At 37.4% G+C, this 22,112-nt stretch overlaps 1 pseudogene; it reads left to right on the top strand.

The window, feature by feature from the left end:
- Positions 1-14,042: 14,042 nt before the first annotated feature.
- Positions 14,043-15,245, top strand: LOC101272000 (importin subunit alpha-8-like; annotated as a pseudogene).
- The last annotated feature ends 6,867 nt before the right edge of the window (positions 15,246-22,112 follow it).

Genomic DNA, 22,112 nt, shown 5'->3' with positions numbered 1-22,112 from the left:
TAGCAAGATGAAAAATAGATACTGACATTCAGAGGAGTATAAACTAATAGGTCTGAATTTCTATGGTAGAAGTGGGGAAAAGTATTAAGTGAATCTATTTAGAGCTAAATAGTCTCTAAAATATGTAAATCAACCATATATAAACAGAATGTCATCCTCTTTTAAGGGACTCAAAGATGGACCTAGTAAAAAGATATTGTTAAAATTGAGTATTCATTTCTGAATAAACAAGGAAAGAACTCTTAATTTCCTATAAAAGGAAAGATATTTTCTCAACTTGCTGAAAAATATCTACCAGAAATTGCTATAAACAAAATACTTAATGATGAAATGTTAGAAGAAATTTCATTAAAGTCAAGAATAATTATTATACACACCATCACTATAATTATCCAACACACTAGTAGCATACTGGAATAAATTATCTCTCACATCAGCAAAACTCATGCAGACAACAAAATAAGCAGAATTCATCACACAGACACTCCCTGAGAACATTCAGATTAAAGAAATATAGAGAGCTTCTTAAGTGGATGGCATGAAGGAACCTTCTGATTAATAATAGGAGTACTTGAAACATATATACCACTTACTAGACACAGTTCTTATTTTTTCAAACATATATTAACATTTCTAAAGCCCTCTCAACAACCTTATGAAATTGGTACAATTATTATCCCTGTTTTATAGATTTAGTAAAATGATATATGGAGATATTAAGTTGTCCAGAATCAACTTACTAGCAGAGATCCAAACACAGGCAGTCTGGCTCAAAAGCCTGTAGGTTTTAATCACTAAACTTTCTCACTGGCTTGACACATTTACTTTAACACTTATTCCCATCGTGAGCAATTCTTTGTTCTACTGCCTAATCATTCCGTGCTTTTGATTTCTTAGACAACTCTAAGTAAGTTTTATGATTATTGTAATGCAACGTAAAAGATATCCCCCAAAATATTTTTTGCTATATTATTGTATATATTTAAAAGTGTGTCAATCTAATGGTCAGTCAACTAAGAAAATATTAGAAAATCATCCCCTACAGGCACAGATTTTAGGACTCTTGTCCTTACAGCTTCCCTGATATAAACTCTTCCAATTATGCCCCCTCCATTTGTTTAGAATACTTATTTTCATCATTAAACTAGAGCATATGGTCAGACTCAAGGAAATCTGTATACTCTTTATATAATTGTTTATTTTCGTTAATAAATGATACTCTTAAAAATGTCAGGAAGAGTGGTACTTGGGAATAACAGTGCCTTGAATATCATGTCCTTTCTAGTGGAGCAATTGATTACCCTCATCAGTGTGTACAGACTGGAAAGTATTCATTGTTAACTCTGAATGGAGTATCCATGTCCAAAACAAGCATTGATAATAATGAACTTACAGTTAAATTCAGTTGCATTAAATTTTAGGACTGAGTTTCTAATAGTGTTATTTTCAGGCTAACACAATAATTAGAAAAATATATATATCTTTAGTACAAAGTGTTAATGAATTTCTTGGTATTGATTGGTTTTTAAGCAAACAACAAAGAACTTTGCCAAGTACAAGATTTTTCAAAGACAGTGAAAAGAAATAAGATAATTCACCTAAGATCACAACTATTGCTTTCTTGATAAATAAGGTTAAGAATATTTTATAATATGAGCAAAAACCTAAATAAGAAAAAATTAGGTGAGATACACCCGTTATTTGTATTCTATTTTTTAAGCTTTATTGAGATATATGACAAATAAAATTGGAATATGTTTAAAGTATACAATGTGATACACAGTCAATTTAATTAACACATCAGTTACCGCGTAGATTTACCTACCTCAGAAAACAATTAGCAAAATAGCAATAGTATATCCATAACTATCAAAAATTAAGTGTAAATGGACTAAATTCTCCAATCAAAGACCAGAGTGGCTGAGTGGATTAAAAACTGAAAACAGACCCAACTATATGCTATTTATAAGAGACTCCATTCAGCTTTAAGGGAGACATAGGCTGAAAATGAAGGCATAGAAAAAGATATTTGTGTCATAATTTTATCAATCTAAGGAAGAAGTGTATCTAAAAGAATTTTTTTAAATGAAAAAGTATTCCTAATTACTTTTCCCTACAAAAACCATTGTGCATATGTTTTAAGGAAAGTGATACATACTATAAAAATACAAAAATTATTAGTAATTAATTTTATTAGTATTAGTAGGTGCCAACTCTGTAACTCTATAGCATTATAAAACATATATACTTTGTTACATGCTAAGTATATCTTGAAAGTAACTACTTTCCCACTTCCTCTCCTTACTCCTTCCAGTGCCTTCTTTACATACCGACAAAAGAGATCTTAAACCCACGTGAAGCATTACTGCTCTCTTGCTAAAGTTCTTGCATGACTATTCATTACTTTTAGAATTAAGTCCAAACTACTTAAATTACCTACGTGAGTCTACGTATTTCTTTTTCTAGTCAATCTCTTTGACCTCTTATGCATCCATGTGCACTATTCAATACAGTCAAGTCACGTTGGTCTCCTTTAAAATCCTCAGTAAAGAATTCCACCTCGCATATTATTTGTCAGACCCTTGTTTTTTTCTTCACGTTATTTTATTCATTTGTGTTTACCTCTTTCTGTCTGAGTCCTCTACTAGAACATACATTCTGTGAAGGCAGGAAGTCTGTCTTGTTCAATATTCTTAGCTCCTGGCCAAGCAGGTGAACTATAAATATTGGTTGAATGAGTAAAGCAGTGATGACTAATTGGAAAATAGCATTTTTTGTAAAACAAATCTGAGAAATGACAGATGAAAAAGAGTGGCATTCGCATGGCACAGGGATATTGGCTCGGTGCTTTGTGACAGCCTGGTGGGGTGGGATAGGGAGGGTGGGAGGGAGGGAGACGCAAGAGGGAAGACATATGGGAACATATGTTTATGTATGACTGATTCACTTTGTTATAAAGCAGAAACTAACACACCATTGTAAAGCAATTATACCCCAATAAAGATGTTAAAAAAAAAAAGATGTGGCACATATATACAATGGAATATTACTCAGCCATAAAAAGAAACGAAATTGAGCTATTTGTAATGAGGTGGATAGACCTAGAGTCTGTCATACAGAGTGAAGTAAGTCAGAAAGAAAAAGACAAATACCGTATGCTAACACATATATATGGAATTTAAGAAAAAAAAAATGTCATGCAGAACCTAGGGGTAAGGCAGGAATAAAGATGCAGACCTCCTAGAGAACGGACTTGAGGTTATGGGGAGGGGGAACGGTGAGCTGTGACAGGGCGAGAGAGAGTCATGTACATATACACACTAACAAACGTAGTAAGGTAGATAGCTAGTGGGAAGCAGCCGCATGGCACAGGGATATTGGCTCGGTGCTTTGTGACAGCCTGGAGGGGTGGGATGGGGAGGGTGGGAGGGAGGGAGACGCAAGAGGGAAGAGATATGGGAACATATGTATATGTATAACTGATTCACTTTGTTATAAAGCAGAAACTAACACACCATTGTAAAGCAATTATACCCCAATAAAGATGTTAAAAAAAAAAGAAAGAAAAAGAGTGGCATTATATTGTATTCCTATAAGCTGTATAGCTTTAGGTCTAAAACCTTTTCTTTTAATTTAGGAGTGAGAATTTGATTGATAATAATATTGAAATTCTTCACTCTAATGAATTTTCTTGAGATTACATTTTAAAGCCTATTTGCTTATTCTGTAAATCTTTTTTCCCACATACCTTTTCTCAGTTTGGTATATATTAGTCATGTTATATTCGCTCTGTGTAAATTATAACTCATAATTCCACCCTCTCATCCAGGTCTATTTATCTCCTAGTTTTTCTATTTTAGTAAAAGACTCCACAATCCACAGAACCCACAAGTCTTCTTTAATCGTACTCTTTTCTTCACCCCTTAGAGCCAGTCTGTCAGCAGGTCCTGAAATCCCAACTCTAAAACATATCATGACTCACCCTGCTTCGTTTCAGCTGTACACTTTCCACCTTAGATCAAGAGGTTAGCAAGTGCCAAGGCTTTTGCTAGAATGACTGCCTTTATTGTCTGATGGTGTGGAAGTCACTATGCAAAAGGAGCAGAACCATGGTGACAAGAATGAGAAGAGATGTTTATATGCATACTGAGTGGTGTTTAAGAGGTATTCTGTTCTGAAACCCTAGAAGGACTGGCATAGTGACTGAAATGTATGTACGTATAAGGAGAAATGTGTGGGAGGGTGAAGAAGTTACGTGAATGAGTAGCATCATTGAAACAGCATCACAGAAACAAATGACATTAGATGGCAGAGGGGTTGTCTTTCAGGCCCGTGTATATTCAGGCCCGTGTATATATCAATTAGATTCTCAGTGTGCTTGGGTCTATGACACAGGTTCAAGTTCTTCTATGTATCTCTCTTAGTATCTTGGGCACCTAGACCATTAGTACAGTGATATTATCTTAATTATTTTCTGTGTTTTACAGACTAGAAAATTCAACATCAGATAAGGTAAACAACTAGGTTACAAGAAAAAGTAACCCTCAATTTGAAACAAATGTTTTCTGACTTTGAAGTCTGTACCCTTTACACTGTACCACAATGATTGGCCCGTGTCTTATTCATACTCATATCAACAGTGCTAGCATTACATCTAATACTTATTGGAGCTGTTTCATTTAACTTATAAACTGATACCACTTCAGTATGAAGAACGTTCATTTTTTTTTTACAAAGATATTTATATTTCTCACTGAGTAAGGACTAATTTAGTCGATTGATCAACATTTGGCAGTGAATTACTGAGCTAATGTTTTAGCCAAAGCTCAGCAGGGCTTCCATAACATCCCCACAAAGGCTCATGGTTCATACATGATTCACTTGTACTTAGTCTGCTTCCCGTAAAAATAATCTAAAATCATTTTTTTCATCAAATTAAAAAGACTTCCATTCATATACTTTGATGGCTACTAAATTACACTGTCAGCATACAGATGTGAAACTGAACTATATTTAGAGAAATGGCAACACTCTGAAATAAATGAGTTCAGGTGAATAATTACTTTCTATCTCTAAGACTGGGAATTTCTAATATATCATCTGCCTGTTCCAACAATGCTGAACGGAAGAGTTAGTTCTTTGTGAATTGTTAATTATAACCCTTAATAACTGATTGCAAACTCTCACTAGAGTGTATATTACTTCATTATAAATTGCACTCTGGAAACATGACATTTTAAGGAAATACAGTGAGAGATTTGCTTGTAAAAGATATTCTACCTAGATATTAATCTATAATTATTTAAAAAATTCTGCAGTTAGGTCCACAATATCTACATAGGTACCTGCAATATCATTAATGAGAATTTCAGTGAAACTGACTTCAAATCTCCTTATACTTCCACCTAGTAAATATTTGCGTGCAATTCCTGTACATTATTCTCTACAAAGTTTATTATGGAGGACTACTCCTCCAGACATTAATTATTATAGAGCACAACACCAACAATTTTCATTTGACTATTCAGAGAAGCCTTATGTGGTTCTAAGAAAATGTCCAGGGAGGTAGGAGTGAGCATCAAAGCTGTTAGTTTCCTGGCGTGGCAGATCTTCCTCCTGGTGTTCAAGACAGACTAACTTGTGCCTATACGTGATCTTTCAAGGTTATCTCTGTCAGAGTATGGCTCAGTATTTGGGGGATACAGATGGCTTACATCTAAGTTAGCTGTGTATTACTCCTGCAAGACAACTCTAACTTTAGAACTAGATCAAAGACAATAATTTATATATACTTTTAGGACATTTCCCAGATAACATGTTCTGAGTTATTACTGTTGTATCTGATACTGTACTCAATATTTTAACTGTGCTATGTTAATACCTTCAAAGGTTGTATAAGGAAAGTACTATGATTATCTTTATTTGTAGAGGGGAAACCACGGTTCAAGGAGGCTTTGTCACTTGGTCTAGGACATGTACTATGTGAAAGCCGTGATGACTTTGTTCTCGACTGTGTTCTAGGAGGGGGCTGATTTTTTGTTCAACAGATTTATGTGCCTTATTCGCTGTTATAATTTACCTGCATTAAATTATACATGCCATTTTAAGAGTTGTACTTTCAGCATTCAATTATTTTAATTTGCTTTAAATATAAAATGTTTAGAACTAGTGAACTAAGTCATCTGTATTTGAAACCATAGAAAGCTTTAAACATATAGAGTTCATCTTATTGTTGCAGCAGTTAAGTGGGTTCAAGTGGAAGTACAAAAAGAGTATTAGTCCCTCATTATATTTTAGGAATATTATCCTTGTTGTACCAGTTTGTCTAAAATGCAGCTGATAAACTATTTAAATATGAAATGTGTTTTAGCTGATAAAATATCAGTAAAACTAAAAATGAATGAATGCCGTGTAAAAGCCAGGTTAATTAGGAAATGATCCCTCGAATACCTTCTGGAATATAGTGGAATTAGTGATTTCAGCACTTTATGTTGATGCAAAGCCAAGGAGCCATGAAGAGAGAGTTTTATTCCGTTAATTAGAGAAAGCAGTGTTCCGAGGCACTGGGAAGTTATGAGGTCAGGCTCTCTTTTATGTTTGAATCAGCTCCAAAATACCATTTACTAGTACTATGCAGCTCATTTTTGAAGATTTTGAAGATTTTACTATCATTCAGTACCTCATGAATCCTGAGTTTTAGGGATATTTTTCTTTTTGTTCTAGAAACATCCTTACATCAAGCTGAGTCTGTATCCATAAGAGAACAATTATGAGAATTGAGTATTTTTAAGTATTTGAAAGTGCTTTGTAAATATTAATGCACTTTATCGTGCTCACTTTTACTTGACAATTTAAGTAGGCATATATATGTATATGTGTATATAAAACATGTATTCCAAATATTCTATTAATATGTGGTTAAATATTGTAAACTACTCAATTTTTTAAAATGGGATAAATATGTATATATTCTATATAAATATATCACCATACAAATATTATTTGTAACTGACATATAAAGAGAGTGTCTATAAGCCCTTCTTCCTTTCCTCTTTTCATTACAGTATTATTTACTCTTTTCCCTGTAGCCCCTCTTCCTTATTAATTTTACTAGTCTGTGTTCAACTTTTACTTACATATAACTAATATGTTATTCCAAACCTCATTATTTTTCTGAAGATCCCATCTTAATACTCAGCACCTCACTCACAGCAGGAAGTCTTGCTCCTATATCATTGGAAAACATGAAAGAGGCAGAGTTATTTATGATACAGCATGGGCTATATTCATCTTATCCAGTAACTAAAAACATTTCCAATGAATCTGTACATTTTTCAGTACCCTCTGTGGTGTGATCCTATGGTCAAACTGTCTCAGAGCTTATTTTAAAAAAACACATTCTTTAAAAACTCAGGAAAAAAATAGTCATAACTATAATCTGGATTGTTACACAGTTTACTAGAGTGAATGCAAACCTGAAATTGCACATGGTCACTAGGAAGACAATTCTTACTAAAAAAAAAAAAGGGAGAGTGAGTCGCCGCCTGAGGTCATTACCCAAGTTTGATCAAAACCATATTTCCTAAAAATGTAAGAATCTTGGATGGTATTGGGCATGAGTGATATAATAATATCCAAATTATCAAAACCATGATAATTGACTAAGATTTTTTTTAAAAACTTAAATAAAACTGACTTATTGTCACATGGATGACTTCAAGTGAGGAAAAAAATAAGAAAGAAAACAAAAAAGAAAGGGCTAATGTATCACTATGGGAGAAACACTTAAGGGTTTATTTAATCTCACACTATATAAAAAAGTAAGCTCAAAATGGATTAAAGGCTGAAATATAGGAACTGAAATTATACAACTACTGGAAGAGAACATGGGATAAAACTTCTTGACGTTGGTCTGAATGAGGAATTTTTAGATATGACACTGAAAGCACAGACAACAAAGCAAAAATACATTAAACTAAAAAGTCTGCACAGGGCTTCCCTGGTGGCGCAGTGGTTGGGAGTCTGCCTGCCGATGCGGGGGACACCGGTTCATGCCCCGGTCTGGGAAGATCCCACATGCCGCGGAGCGGCTGGGCCTGTGACCCATGGCTGCTGGGCCTGCGCGTCTGGAGCCTGTGCTCCGCAATGGGAGAGGCCCGTGTACTGCAGAAAAAAAAAAAAAAAAAAGTCTGCACAGCAAAGGAAACAATCAACAGAGAGAAGGGTAACCTATAGAATAGGAGAAAATATTTGCAAATCATATATCTGATAAAGGGTTAATATCCAAAATATGTAAGAAACTCATACAACTGAAAAGCAAAAAAACTAGTAACGCATTTAAAAATGGGCAAAGGACCTAAATTGATAGTTCTCAAAAGAACAGATACAAATGACCAAAAATATGTAAAAAGGTACTCAACATCACTTATCATCAGGAAAATGCAAATCAAAACCACACTGAGATATCATCTCACATCTGTTAAAATGGCTATCATCAAAAAGATAAAAAATAAGTATTGGTGAGAATGTTGAAAAAAGGGAACCCTCCTACACTGTTGGTGGAAATGTAAATTGGTACAGCCATTATGGAAAACAGTAAGGAGGTTCCCCCCGCCAAGCTTAAAATAGAGCTACCATAAGATTCAGCAATCCACTTCTGGGATATCTGGGGATATCCAAAGGCAATGAAATCAGTATCTCAAAGAGATACCTGCGCCCTCATGTTCATTACAGAATTATTTACAATAGCCAACACATGGAAACATGTGTCCATCGACAGATGAATGGATAAAGAAAATGCGGTATATAGATATACAGTGGAACATTACTCAGCCATAAAAAGAAACGAAATCCTGCCACTTGCAACAACGTGGATGAACCTGGAGTGCATTGTGCTAAGTGAAATAAGGCAGACAGACAAATATTGGATGATCTCAGTTATATGTGGAATCTAAAGTAGTCAGACTCATAAAAGTAGGGAGTAGAATGATGGTTGCCAGAGTCTGGAGGAAGAGGGAAATGGGGAGAAAGTGGTCAAAAGGTACAGATCTCTTTAGTTCTCCAAGATGAATATGCTCTGGAGATCTAATGTCCAGCAATGTGACTGGACATAATAACAGTGCAATAATAACAGTGCAAATCTAATTCAGTTGATTTATACGGTTGCTAGGACACCTCCTGGTAAATTCCTCAGAGTTTGTACATTTTTGGAGCCAAGCCATATACAGCCAAACCTGTTGAAGTGGATGGAGCAATGGAAACTGGGCTGGTAAAAGGGTGTGACTTCCAGAGGCAGATGAAAGGTCTGAGATTCCGTAGGGAGCAGTGGTTCAGTGTGTAGGAACTTTCATAAATCCGTCCTCCAAAAGAATTCACACCAAACTCTCTGACTTTTCAGTTCCCAAGATGCCTTCTGTGTGGAGCAGGTCAGGGAAGAAGGAGGTCATTTACCTGCCTATGTGGTGAAAGAAAGGCAAGCGTAAGCAAGGAGAACAAAGGATGACAAACATTTGTTTCCTGAGAGCAAGGACTGGGGCTGCTTTGCCCAACATTTTATTTCACATTTTCTCACACAGTTTTTTGACACTTAGGTGATCCTCTATACACGTGAGATAAATGAACATTGATAATAGGAGTAGGACTTTGTGTAGCAATCCAGAGAACAACAGGAAACTTGTTAGAGAACTTGTTAGCAGGAAACTTGGTAGAGGACTAATATTTAATATGTTTAGAGAGTCAAGATTTCAAATGTGTAAGGTTAAACAAAAATAATTCTTACCATTTTCCTTTTGGAAAACTAAGTGTATCTCAATGGTTTTATAACAGTTAATGACATAAATATGGTAGCCAATGTTTCCATGATCCTTCATCTCTTTGTAGAAACAAGATGTTAACCATTAGACTCTAATGCCCTAGCCCAGTGGCTCCCAATTATGAAATGCACAGACCCCAAACATGCCCATGGGTGTAAACTGGAGAAAATAGTTTCTGTATGACAAAATTGTAGTTGAAATACTTATCAAAACAATATAGACTTTGATGTCAATATGTCGATATATACATACAGAAATATATAATTGTACAGTATGTATTTCAAAACCTGGAGAAAAGTAACTATCAAATTGGGACTGTCACACCCTATTTTAAGCAATGATGAACTGATAAGAGGTATCTGAAAGCAGATTTCAGCGATATTTGTAAGGTAGCTGAAGTCAGGATTGGTGCAAGTTATGCTACGTAGGCATAAAAGGCAACCCATTGCCTGCTTCTCTGGAATAACAATTCCAAAAACGGTTACTTTGAGGGAATAAAACTTTTTAAACATACGCCTTCCAACCTCTGCAGATAATACTGCAGAAGCCTTCAGTTAAGATGCCTCCCTCCTTTTAAGTGAGTGTCACTGATGTCTGTCATGTGGGCTCCCAACATCGCCTGAAAGTTTGTTTCACTCAGATTGGCTCAAATTTTAAGGGCAGTCACAACATGATCAAAATAAATGTCTTTATTTTTTTAATACAGCAACTATTCCCCAAATCTTATTTTACTCAGTACTTATGTACATGTTTCTGTGTGTCTTTATCAATAAAGCAAATCTTCATCTTAAAACCAAGAATAACACCATGAAAGTCAAATCCTTTCACCTATCAAAATTGGCAGAAAATTTTCTGACAAAGTAATAATTGCCACGGATGCTTCAACAGCTGTGCTGCAGTTATCATTATAGATTTTATAGATTTGGTGACAGTGAAGCTTTCTGACATTACATTACGTAAATTAGGGTATAATGTGTTAAATTACTGCCCCAGCAAGGAGATGCAGGTCTGAAAGAAGAAACACTCAGAATCTTGAGTATCAGATAATCAGAAAAGATAAATTATTAGAGGTCAGTTAGTCCATTATGTATTTATTTCCTTGATAAATGCCATATAAAATAGATATTTTGCATTCTAATTGAGAGATTTTAAAATATAAATGCTAAATAAAATTGCAGTGAATTGACTCACCCTTAGACTGACTATAATTATCTCTGATTTCTTAGCACATTTAGCTGACAACAAAAAAATCCAACAGAGAACATTGGGGTCACTATTTCCTTTGGAAAAAGATATATTTCGTTTGTAATGTTGCTGATATTAAAAGCGGATATATTTTCTGACTTAAACACTGTTGGATTTACTGGCACTTTAAGAATAAGCAAGAAGAGCTTAAGAAGTTGTTTTCTGTAATTGGAGAAATGCTTCCTCTGGAATTCTTGGAACCAAGTTTCCCAAATTGTTCTGCATTTTTTGCATTTTGACTTCTGACCAGATCAAAATATTTTGTATTTGTGAAGGCCCCGCTGAGACTGTACAAATCTGGTTGGAGTAATTGGGTATGTTGGACTGTATTGTACTGATTATTCAGAAAGAGAGTACTTAAGTGACATGGACCATCTTCTCTAGTTTTTGTAATAGAAACTAATTTCTTACGTTAAATACATGCTTCCTTTGTATATTAAGGAGCTTTAGAAACCTGCTCTTTTGGTTGGCTTGGGAATTTGAGAGTGAACTTCTTGGCAGTAGAACACCATCAAGAATCCAGAATCCAGAGTTAGTGGAGAGATAACATATACCCAAAGGCAGACACCAACAGAATCTAGAAACGTTGCAGTAGATATTTCTACTCTAAGTTGTGATATACGCACTGTGTGTGTACGGCAAAATGTTGTTAGCCTACTGAATATCGTATTACTGTCTGTCTTGAATGTAGTTTGTCTCTGCCACAGAGCTGGGCAGAGAATTCCAGCTCTGATTCTTTTCCTTGGAGACTGGCACCAGTTCATGTTTTCACAGTCAAGCACACTGACAGAGAAAGATCTTCCTGGGACTTTCCGAAGCTAGAAGGCAAAATATTTATGTGAACTCAGTTGATATTTCTTAAAACAGCTGTTTTGGGAAAATGACACAGGGTCTGATAAAAGTATGTCAGCTTTTTTTAATGTCAGAAAAATCCCTTTGAGACAAAGCAAGGTCTGTTTTTCCATGGCTCATTGTAAAACCTGAAATGATGTTGGAAAAGGACTATTCTGAGTAAATAATGTCTTTAACTTTGAATTTGTAAATATTTTTACAGTTTGAAAGGATAAGTTAAATGTCAATAAAACAGAAGACTTTATATCAGTGATGAAATTGCTTTAAAAATAATCTTAAAACTATTTGTTTTATTTTCAGTGTAAAAGCCTACAATTTACAAAGTGGTACTAGATTAATTTCTAGTTTAATATGATAACCGCTTGTTTTTTAACCTTTGTGATCTATTTTTAAATTAATTTTTAAAGCAGTATTTGCAAAGAAGTTTTTATCAAATACATAGCACAACTGAGAGTTGTCATATTTTTTTCCATATAACTGATTTAGTCTATTCTTTGAATACATAAAAGTGATTAAAAATGTCGCTTACACACAATAGGAAAATGTGTTCATTACCGTGATAGAATATTGTCTGAAATCTACAGTGCCTAGTAGCTTTTCTACTACACTATTCAGGTTTCTCCCCCTTTGATACTGCTGTCTGCAAGGACTCTGCCCAATCTTCTGTAAAGGGCTTGCCCTACTGGAGATCTTCCACATCTGCCAGTAGGGACTCTTATATCTTCATATTCCTTCTTCCCAAGGTTAAATTAATGGCCTATATCAAATCTCATGACCTAATGTCCACATGTATCATCCTTAAATGAATACAACTACTCAATATTTCCATAGCTATTGAGTTTTACTGAATCATACAAATCAGTTCCTCTATAAAAATAGACAGCAAATTCAGTTTAGCCTTTTATTCTCCCACACGACCTACTATGTTTTCTAACCAGCCTCTCTCCCATTCTCCATTTGCATAGGTTTAAAACAAATGTACTCTTTTCAGATATTCTCCACTTCGCTGCAAATCACATCAATTGTGACCTCGCTTTCCTGTAACAATTCTCTAAATGAACATTCCTTTTCACCCACTGGTTTCCTTTCCCTTCCTGGTACAAAGGGTCCCATCCCTTTCCTTTTTATATTCTATGGTAATTCATCTTTGTTGTTTATCTACTTATAGTCCATTTTCTTTTAAACATGCTTGAACCCAACATAAAAAAATAAGAACAAATTAAAACTCTCTTCCATCATTCATTCTCCTCCTCTTCTTCAGCTCTAGTGCCCACTTTTCTGCTGTAATTGTTAACAAACTTTTCTGTGCATACTCTTTCCCTTTTGCTCCTTCTGTTTGCTCTGAAATACCCTTAATATTAACCAGATGTCCAAGTAACAAGTAGGGTGCATAATCATGGCTATTTTAGAATTATGACACATGGATGTTCTTAGAGAAGACAGGGAGGAGTGATTGCTGACCTGGAGTAGCTGAGCAATTCTTAATGTATCCGTTGCACTAATTTAGAAGTACATCCTTGGCTGTGTAATAGCTGCCAGTCTAGTCTCACAATGTAAATTATAATCTTCTTGAAAATTGATACTATCTGTTAGATTTATGTATTACTTTACTCCATAAATAGAAGTGCTTAGTCACTATTTTATGGGAAATGAGAGAAAGTGTACACATAAATGCAAGTGTAAATAGAGTCCCTAAGCACAGCACCTTACAGACTTCTGAGAAGCTCAGAAATATCACCGTAAGTGCACATTGTTCTTTTCTAGGGTGATTCACCTCCAGCATATCTGGGTCATAGAACTTGTGCTGACAGAAGGCAGGATCATAATGAAAAACCATTGCATTGCCTAAGGAATGTTAATGAGAATTATACATTTTAAAAACTTTTTAATGTACTAATAATTTTCTTCTTTCAAAATAGCTTTAGATTTTAGAAAAGTCAAGTATTATCACTACTAATCTACAGATGAAAGAACTGACACCTAAGAAAGTTAAATAACATTGTAGCTGATATCACGTTGTGTGTTCTATTCAGTTATGAATTGGAAGTTGGCTTTGGGCTTTGAATATTGCTTTCTTTCTCTCTCATTAGTCACAGTGGCTCCCTGACAGGTGGTTTACTTCTTCTAGTCAATATGCCAACTTCAGAAGCTCCAGAAGAGGGCCTGAGAGAATTTATGGCCCAGGCAAAGATGCATCTCTAAGGGGGCAACAGAGGATGGCAGTCAGCCCAGGGCTCTGGAAGGTGGAGAAGAATGGGCAGGCCTTGAAGAGAAGGAACATCACCAGCCTTTCCCCAGCCCAGCATCTGAAAAGCTGACCAAATTGACCAGCCTCACCTTTCATGAATAATCAGTGGTGTGAATACCTCAGATCCAGACCTGTATTTCTCGGCTGCCCAGGGGGCCAGGAAAAGAGCCCTCCTCTAAAACTGATGGTTGAAGCAGGGCTCATTCCCAGGCTGGTGGAGTTCCTGAAGACATCACCGCTGTTCGTAGCTAGAGGCAGGCTGGGCTCTGACCCATTTTGCTTCAGGGACTTGGGAGCAGACCCTAGCCAGCCACTGGGGAAGGGCGGGGGCATCCAGCCCTTGACTGAGCTCTTGCCTTCCTCTCGTAACTGTGTGTGAACAGGCAGGGGGGGCTCTTGGTAACAGAGCAGGTGACGGCCCACAGTTGAGACATCATCTGGAGCAGTGCCATCCCACACCTGCTGGCCCTGGTGTCATCAACCAGTCCAGTCTCAATGTTATGGAACATCACATGGACCTTGGCCAACCCGTGCTGAAACAGGAGTCCCTGCTCTCAGAAAAAGCAGTCAAGTAGATGTGGCCCATCCTCTCCTACCTCCTGCACCTCCAGTACAGCGAGGTTCTCTCGGACTGTCCTGAGCCCTGTCCTACCTCAGCGAGGGCTGCAGCAAGTGCATCAGCCTCGTGATGGACGCAGGGGTCCCGCCCAGTCTGGTCCAGCTCTTGTCCAGCTCAGAACTCAATGTCTTAATCCCCTCTCTCCACACTGAGGGGTCATCGTCCCTGGAGCAGGCCACAGACCCAGGTGGCATTGACACAGGCATGCTGAGCGTGCCCCCGCAGCATGGATAGGGCCCATGTCCTCCATCCAGAGGAGGCAGCCGGGACCCTACCAGCTCCTCCAGCAGCTGGTTGCTTGTGGCATGATGCTCCCTTGGCGGCTCTGCTGAAAAGTGGAAAGTTTAATGGCCAGAAGGAGGCTATCTGGACGACGGCTAACTTCACAGCTAGGGACACTGTGCACTGGCTGATCCCGCCTGTCCACTCTGGGGTCTTGGAGCCACTGATGGACCTGCTCACCGTGTAAGACATCCTGGACACCATCTGTTACACCCTCCAAATAGCAGAGAAGCTTACTTTCTTTCTTTCTTGTTTTCATGACAATTTTATTTATTTTTTAAAATTTATTTATTTTTGGCTGCACTGGGTCTTCATTGCTGCGTGCGGGCTTTCTCTAGTTAAGGCGAGCGGGGGCTGCTCTTCGCTGTGTTGCGCGGGCTTCTTATTGCGGTGGCTTCTCTCATTGTGGATCACGGGCTCTGGGCGCATGGGCTTCAGTAGTTGTAGCACATGGGCTCAGTAGTTGTGGCGCGCGGGCTCTAGAGCGCAGGCTCAGTAGTTGTGGCGCACGGGCTTAGTTGCTCCGCAGCATGTGGGATCTTCCCGGACCAGGGCTCAAACCCGTGTCGCCTGCATTGGCGGGCAGATTCTTAACCACTATGTCATCAGGGAAGCCCAGCAGAAACCTTTCTGAGAAGGAAACCTGTGTCTTTTCATAGAAGAACCCCAAAAGGTAACTTCTTTAAGAAACAGCACTCCTGTATCTTATTATATCATGGGTGTAAAGCTTTTTAAACTGAATGTTAATAAAGTTGAAGCTTTCACCCCATCTATCAAAAATATATATCACTGTAACTACACACTTCCACACATACAGGCCCTTGCCCCCAAACCCAAAAGACCTGTACCTGAAATTGAGTGAGGCATTGTAAAGTATGACAATTTCAGTGATTTTCTGCTGTGCAAAAGCATGAACTTGAGGTTTTCACACACTGAAGTTGCCCAAACCGGGGAATCCTAGAAAGAAAAACCCACACTGGAGTTCCCAGGAAATGGAAAGGAAAGTTTTAAATGCATCACCTTTAGTTTATGGGAGGAATCATAACCAAGAGACTCTTAAAAAAAAGAAAAAAAACAGAAACAAAATATAAAAGAACAAAGTCCATCTCATTACTTTTGTAAGATAAAATGATTTAAAAGTGTAGATCAAGAGAGGTGGTACCTGGCAGTTCCCCACAGGTTGAACTGAACCATTTGTCATAACTTTTGTTATACCTGACAAACTCAGGTTTTCACATAAATTATGAAGTTACAGAATTGCCATCCTGTTTCATTCATGGCAGGTTTTCCTCTCAAAAGCCTTGGAACAACTTTAGGATACTACAGTAAAGCCCCTGAGTATCATGTGATAATTTAAAGATATTAACGTATCTACAGACACTTATTCAATACTTTTTGGCGGAATGAAGTGTTATTTTATATCTGGTTAGTGAGAGAAATCTTGTTAAGTGAGATTCTGGAGACTTGAAGAAATTGGGGGAGAAAGAATGAAATATATTTTATCAAACAAATGCTATTTTTAAAAACATGTAAATATTTCTTGATATAATGGAAGCATCCATGAAATAGAGAACCTTTTTATTAGTATATAGATAATGTAAACAGATCTAATCTGTTCTTCAGGTTGTTTTCTGATACCTTAATAACTTAATAATTAGAATGTGTTAGGCTAAATTTTTAAAATTTCTCCTAGATAAATTGTGCACAGAGAGAAGATAATTGTGCCTGGAGAGAAGTAGTGTACATGAATTATCACTACTTTCAAATAATACAGCATCAGAGTAATTTAAGAATGACCCTAGTCTTAAGCACTGATGGTGTCACTGACTGCATCATTCTGATATGTATATTAAAGACTTTTCCATGGCTACATCTTTTATTAGATTAACTTCAATGAGTTAGACATCAGTTAAATAGATTAAACATTAATGTTAATTTTAATAATAAAGCTAAGGACACATTTGTTTCTTGTGGCCTTTCTATGTGAGGCTGGTTATGTTTAACCTTTGTTATGTTCCTGGCTTACTTCTTATGAATCAGTCAGAAGGGTGCCTGATTGAGGCTGCAGGTGGCATAAATCAGTATTTGATGAAATCTGTGTTTAAATGGGAATAAACAGAGTAATTGGCACTTAATTAACATCAGCGATAAGATGAAGTAACAAGCCTATCTTTGAGTGCATATGGATTTTTGTAAAAGTCTACTGCTGTTTGCTTCCAAGCCAAGTACTCTTGAATAAAGCTTTATGATATATTTAGCTTCTATTGATGTATTGGTTTATTAGCCAGACTCTAACGTTGTGTTTACCAAAATCTATGATATTGCTTAGATAAACAAATTGTTATCTTCAACTGTTACACTGTTTACCTGAAATTATGTTCACTGTGCATATACATATACGCGTAATTATATTATGTATAATTCTGTGTAACTACTGTACCTCAAATTTTATTGACAAAATATGCTCATTAAGATTAGAAGTAGTGGGCTTCCCTGGTGGCGCAGTGGTTGAGAGTCCGCCTGCCGATGCAGGGGACGCGGGTTCGTGCCCTGGTCCGGGAAGATCCCACATGCCGCGGAGCGGCTGGGCCCGTGAGCCATGGCCGCTGAGCCTGTGCGCCGGAGCCTGTGCTCCACAACGGGAGAGGCCACAACAGTGAGAGGCCCGTGTATCGCAAAAAAAAAAAAAAAACAACAACAAAGATTAAAAGTAGTTACACATCCACATGTATAACCGAATCACTTTGCTGTACACCAGAAACTAACACATTGTAAATCAACTATACTTCAATAAAATAAATAAAATTTTAAAAGCAAAAAAAAAAGGTTAAAAGTAGTGATGAATTTTTTTCTTTGTTACTAATGTTTTGCCAAACTCCCATAATTTAATTTTTTTCTGACGTTTTCTCACCTGGAACACCAAGCAATAACTCTGGATCATGAATATTTCTTTTTAGTTAATACCAGCTATTTTATGATACCTGAACCTGCACCTCAGCTTCTCAATATATAAAACAAATAAAACTACTTTTACTGTCAATAGTACAATTTTTAATACAAAAGCAACACATGCTTAACTTAAGGGGAAAATATTTGCAGATCAAGAAATAGAATGATGGAAAAGCCTCTACATATAATCTGTCTCCAAAGAAATCACATTCCTTTTTGTCAACAACTAACTATAATGGCCTTGGGCTCCTTACTTAATTCTAGACTCCCTCAATGACCTTGCCTCCAAAGTGGACAGTTGAACCACATGATAGTTTAGGTTGCTTCTTGTCTGAAATTGTGGTCTAGACATGCTTATTTTCCCCAAAATACAGCACTTTGAGTCCTGAGCGTCACTCCCTCTTCACCAGTTCACGCCACTTGTGCTGCTTGAAATACAGTCCCCACCTCAAGCCCACTCCTCCAGTGCCTGAAATGGACATTTCCTCTCTGATTTAGGGTACTTGAAATATATTTAGCTGATGAGAGCTCATAATCTAGAATATGTGATTTTATTTCAGTAGGTGGATAATTTACTAAGATTTTCTGTTTGATTTGCTAAATTAGAGAATAGTCTGTGAGGTACACATTTATAAATTGCACTCTTTCGAGTCAGATGCCTGGAAATAAATCCATGTATCCAGGAGATAAACAGTATTCAGCCACGGCCTTTTCAGCACTCACCCCATGACCAGTGGGGAAATATATCTAGAAAAAGATTACTTCAGAACAGCATGAATACATTCAGATATCTGCTAAATGTCCAAATATTATTTAACCATGGTGACATTAGATATTTTATTATCATAAGTAGAAAATAATACTGTACCCGCGACTTACTCTTAATCATTCTTAGTAAGTTTTTAAAAACAATTTCCCATTTTAAAACTGTGAATCTGTAGAAATAATGAAGGCACTGATGTATATTAACTATATGAGCAAGTCTATTTCTGATTTAGGTCTCAATTTTAAGGGAATTGTTCATTGTATTGAACGTTCTTTTAAGCAAATGGTAAATTTGCTCAAATGAGGAGTTAATAATGACACTGAAGGAAGAAAAGTTGCTTTTACAATAACAAAGAATTTTGAGTAAGTCATCAACATTAATCTAGAAATTGCTACCTGTGTAATAGTTACCATTTTAGGGCATACTGTGGATTTTCTACTGTGACCTTTAATTGTTTAAATACAGACATTCCTTGACTTAGGATGGTGGTTTGGCCTACAGTTCTTTTGACTTTAAGATGACGGGAAAGTGACACACATTCAGTAGAAACTACTTCAAAATTTGAATTTTGAGCCTTTCCCAGGGTAGTGATATGCGGTTCGATCCTCTCTCCTGTTGCTGGGCAGTGGTAGCTCCCAGTCAGCCGCGCAGTCACCAGGGTAAACAGCTGAGACGCTTGAACAATTCTGTACTCAGACAACCATTCTGCTTTTCACTTCCCATACAGTATCCAATACATTATGTGAGCTATTCAACACTTTATTATAAAACAGGCTTTGGGTTAGGTGATTTTGCCTAACTGTAGGCTAATGTAGGTGTACTGAGCTCATTTCATGTAGGCCAGGCGAAACTATTATGTTTGGTGGGTTAACTTTATTAAATGATTTTTTTTTTTTTCGTTACGCGGGCCTCTCACTGCTGTGGCCTCTCCGGTTGCGGAGCACAGGCTCCGGACGCAAAGGCTCAGCGGCCATGGCTCACTGGCGCAGCCGCTCCGCCGCATGTGGGATCTTCCAGGACCGGGGCACAAACCCGCGTCCCCTGCATCGGCAGGCGGACTCTCAACCACTGCGCCACCAGGGAAGCCCTAAATGCATTTTTGACTTATGATATTTTCAGCTTAGAATGGGGTTATTGGGACATAACCTCACTGTAAGTTGAGGAAGATTGGTATATTATTAAATTAAATGTTCCAGGATATTCGGTCTTCCCTGTTTTATTACCTTTGAGATATTAAGAGTACAGTGGAGTACTCTGACTACCGGGTTCTTATTTCTTTCTGGACTGGAGAGATCTCTTCCACCACCAAGCGCTTTGACCCCTCTCCCCTCTTAAAAATAAGAACCTATGGTTTAGGAAACAGGAAGCAGCTAAGGGACATGTGACTTCCTCTTTCTCTGCCTGGCAGTCTCATCCTAACTCTGCTCATTTTGACTTTCCAGGGGAAGGAACATAACAGCCCTCAGTCTACCAAGAAGAGCAACAGGAAAAGGTGACAAGCTCTATTTTTCATGACTTTATATCATAATTCACTTAGATTAAAAAAACTATGGATTTCTAAATCTTCATCCAGGAAAGAGATTTTCTGTATCAAAGATCAACTGAGACATGAATATGCTACAGGTTCACTCCTTCCATAGGAAGGTGGTTGCCAGGCAACCGAGAGCCGTGAAGGACTCTTAGTTTTTACAAATCTCCGATGGCTAGAGAGGACCACTGCTCTCCTCCTTGATGCACTGACAGGACTGTTGAATTGTGTTATTAGTTTTTGTGTGTTACTTGTTTGAGACGGCAATAGCAGCAGCAGATATTCCACATCAGGGAGTAGGATGTATGCTGTTTGGAATAGAGTAACAGGTCTTAGAGTTTAATTAGTAAAATAAGTATTTCAAGGCTGAAATGAGCAACAGAAAATGCACTTATCTCTGCTTTCATGTGCATCTCAGACCTGAAACTGTCTAAACTCTGAATAAGAGTTTGAATTAGCCATGCTATTGAACACAATTTACAGAGTGAAAATGATTACTATGATTAAAATTCTCAAGTTACATGTCTCTGGTTGAGAATTATATTAGTAGTTGTGACAGAGGTCCTCTCAGAAAAAAAAGTGTTTGCTAAGAAGCATAATTTAATAATGGCTTTGGGTTGAATTTGAGCATCTGTCGGTTCTTTTGTGGTTTGTACCATTGAGAGGAGACAGTTTTCTAGATAATTGAGGTGGGAGAGTATAGAGTCCCAGCCTGGAGGGAGATGATTAAAAGTGGGGAGGTAGGAAAAAGTTACGGAAGGAAGAAGTCCCATAAACATTGCTATAAAAAGCAAACTTTCTTCATGACCATTAAAAAATGCTCTGTGTAAAGTTTATAAAATCCCAAAGTGCTTCATATGAGTGATTTTTGTAGCTAATAGGGAAGTTGATTAGGGACTAAGATTCATATTGTTTCACTGTAGATATAGCAAAGAAAAGGCATCCCAAGAAATCAAGAAGCAGAGAGGGGCAGAAAATCACACAATGGAGGCTTAATTCTAATATAATAAGCAGGGCAGGGTGGAGAAAGCTCTTGACGTAGGTTGTGGTGGCCACGAAGGTTCTCCACTCAAATCTCATTCAAAGAACCTGCTTCTGGGAGCGTAGCTGACTGATGGTCTCCAGTTAAAGTTGGAGCCTGGCCTCTTCCCAGCCAGTAATGGATCATGGCAGGGGGATTGGTGGGAGACACTCCTTCCCAACATTGGACTTTTTCATCGGAAAACTTTGCTCAGGTTGCTCCCCAGAGGCCTGGCAGAGACTGTCCAGGAGCTGTGCTGTGGTCTGAAGCTTTCTAACCGACGCTTCCTTCCCTCTTTCTTTTCAAGGAGCGGTAGTCTGAGGTTTCCCTTGACTGTCCATCCTTACTGTTCACCTTTCACAGGCGTTTCCCCAATAAATCTCTGGTATAACTGTTCCCACCTTAACATCCACTTCTCAAAGTAACACAGAGTTTAGCCTTGAGTCGAGAGGTTGGCAGCTGCTGTAAATAATCTACAGAGCCAGTATTTTTTTTTAATGTAACCTGTATTCTTCACTAGGATTAGGCAAGTAATAAAAAAAATCATACCCCCAAATGGCCAGGCTCCGTCCAAGAGGATATGCCTGCATACATGGTAAGATTTGGGGGAATGAGATTAGAGGTAAGACAATAGTGCTATTCCTTTCTCCTTTCTGCCCACACGCCCAAGTCAAAGGGACATTTTCCCTATCTTCTTCATATCTGGTATTCAATTGTTAAGACAGTTGAAACACATAAGTAGCCTGGGCAACATTTAAATAAATGATTTTCTTATTATTCAGTTTTTCCC

The sequence above is a fragment of the Orcinus orca genome, chromosome 15 (genome assembly GCF_937001465.1).
Source record: "Orcinus orca chromosome 15, mOrcOrc1.1, whole genome shotgun sequence".
In the NCBI taxonomy this organism is placed as follows: domain Eukaryota; kingdom Metazoa; phylum Chordata; class Mammalia; order Artiodactyla; family Delphinidae; genus Orcinus; species Orcinus orca.
This window is presented reverse-complemented; position numbering and strand designations above follow the sequence as displayed.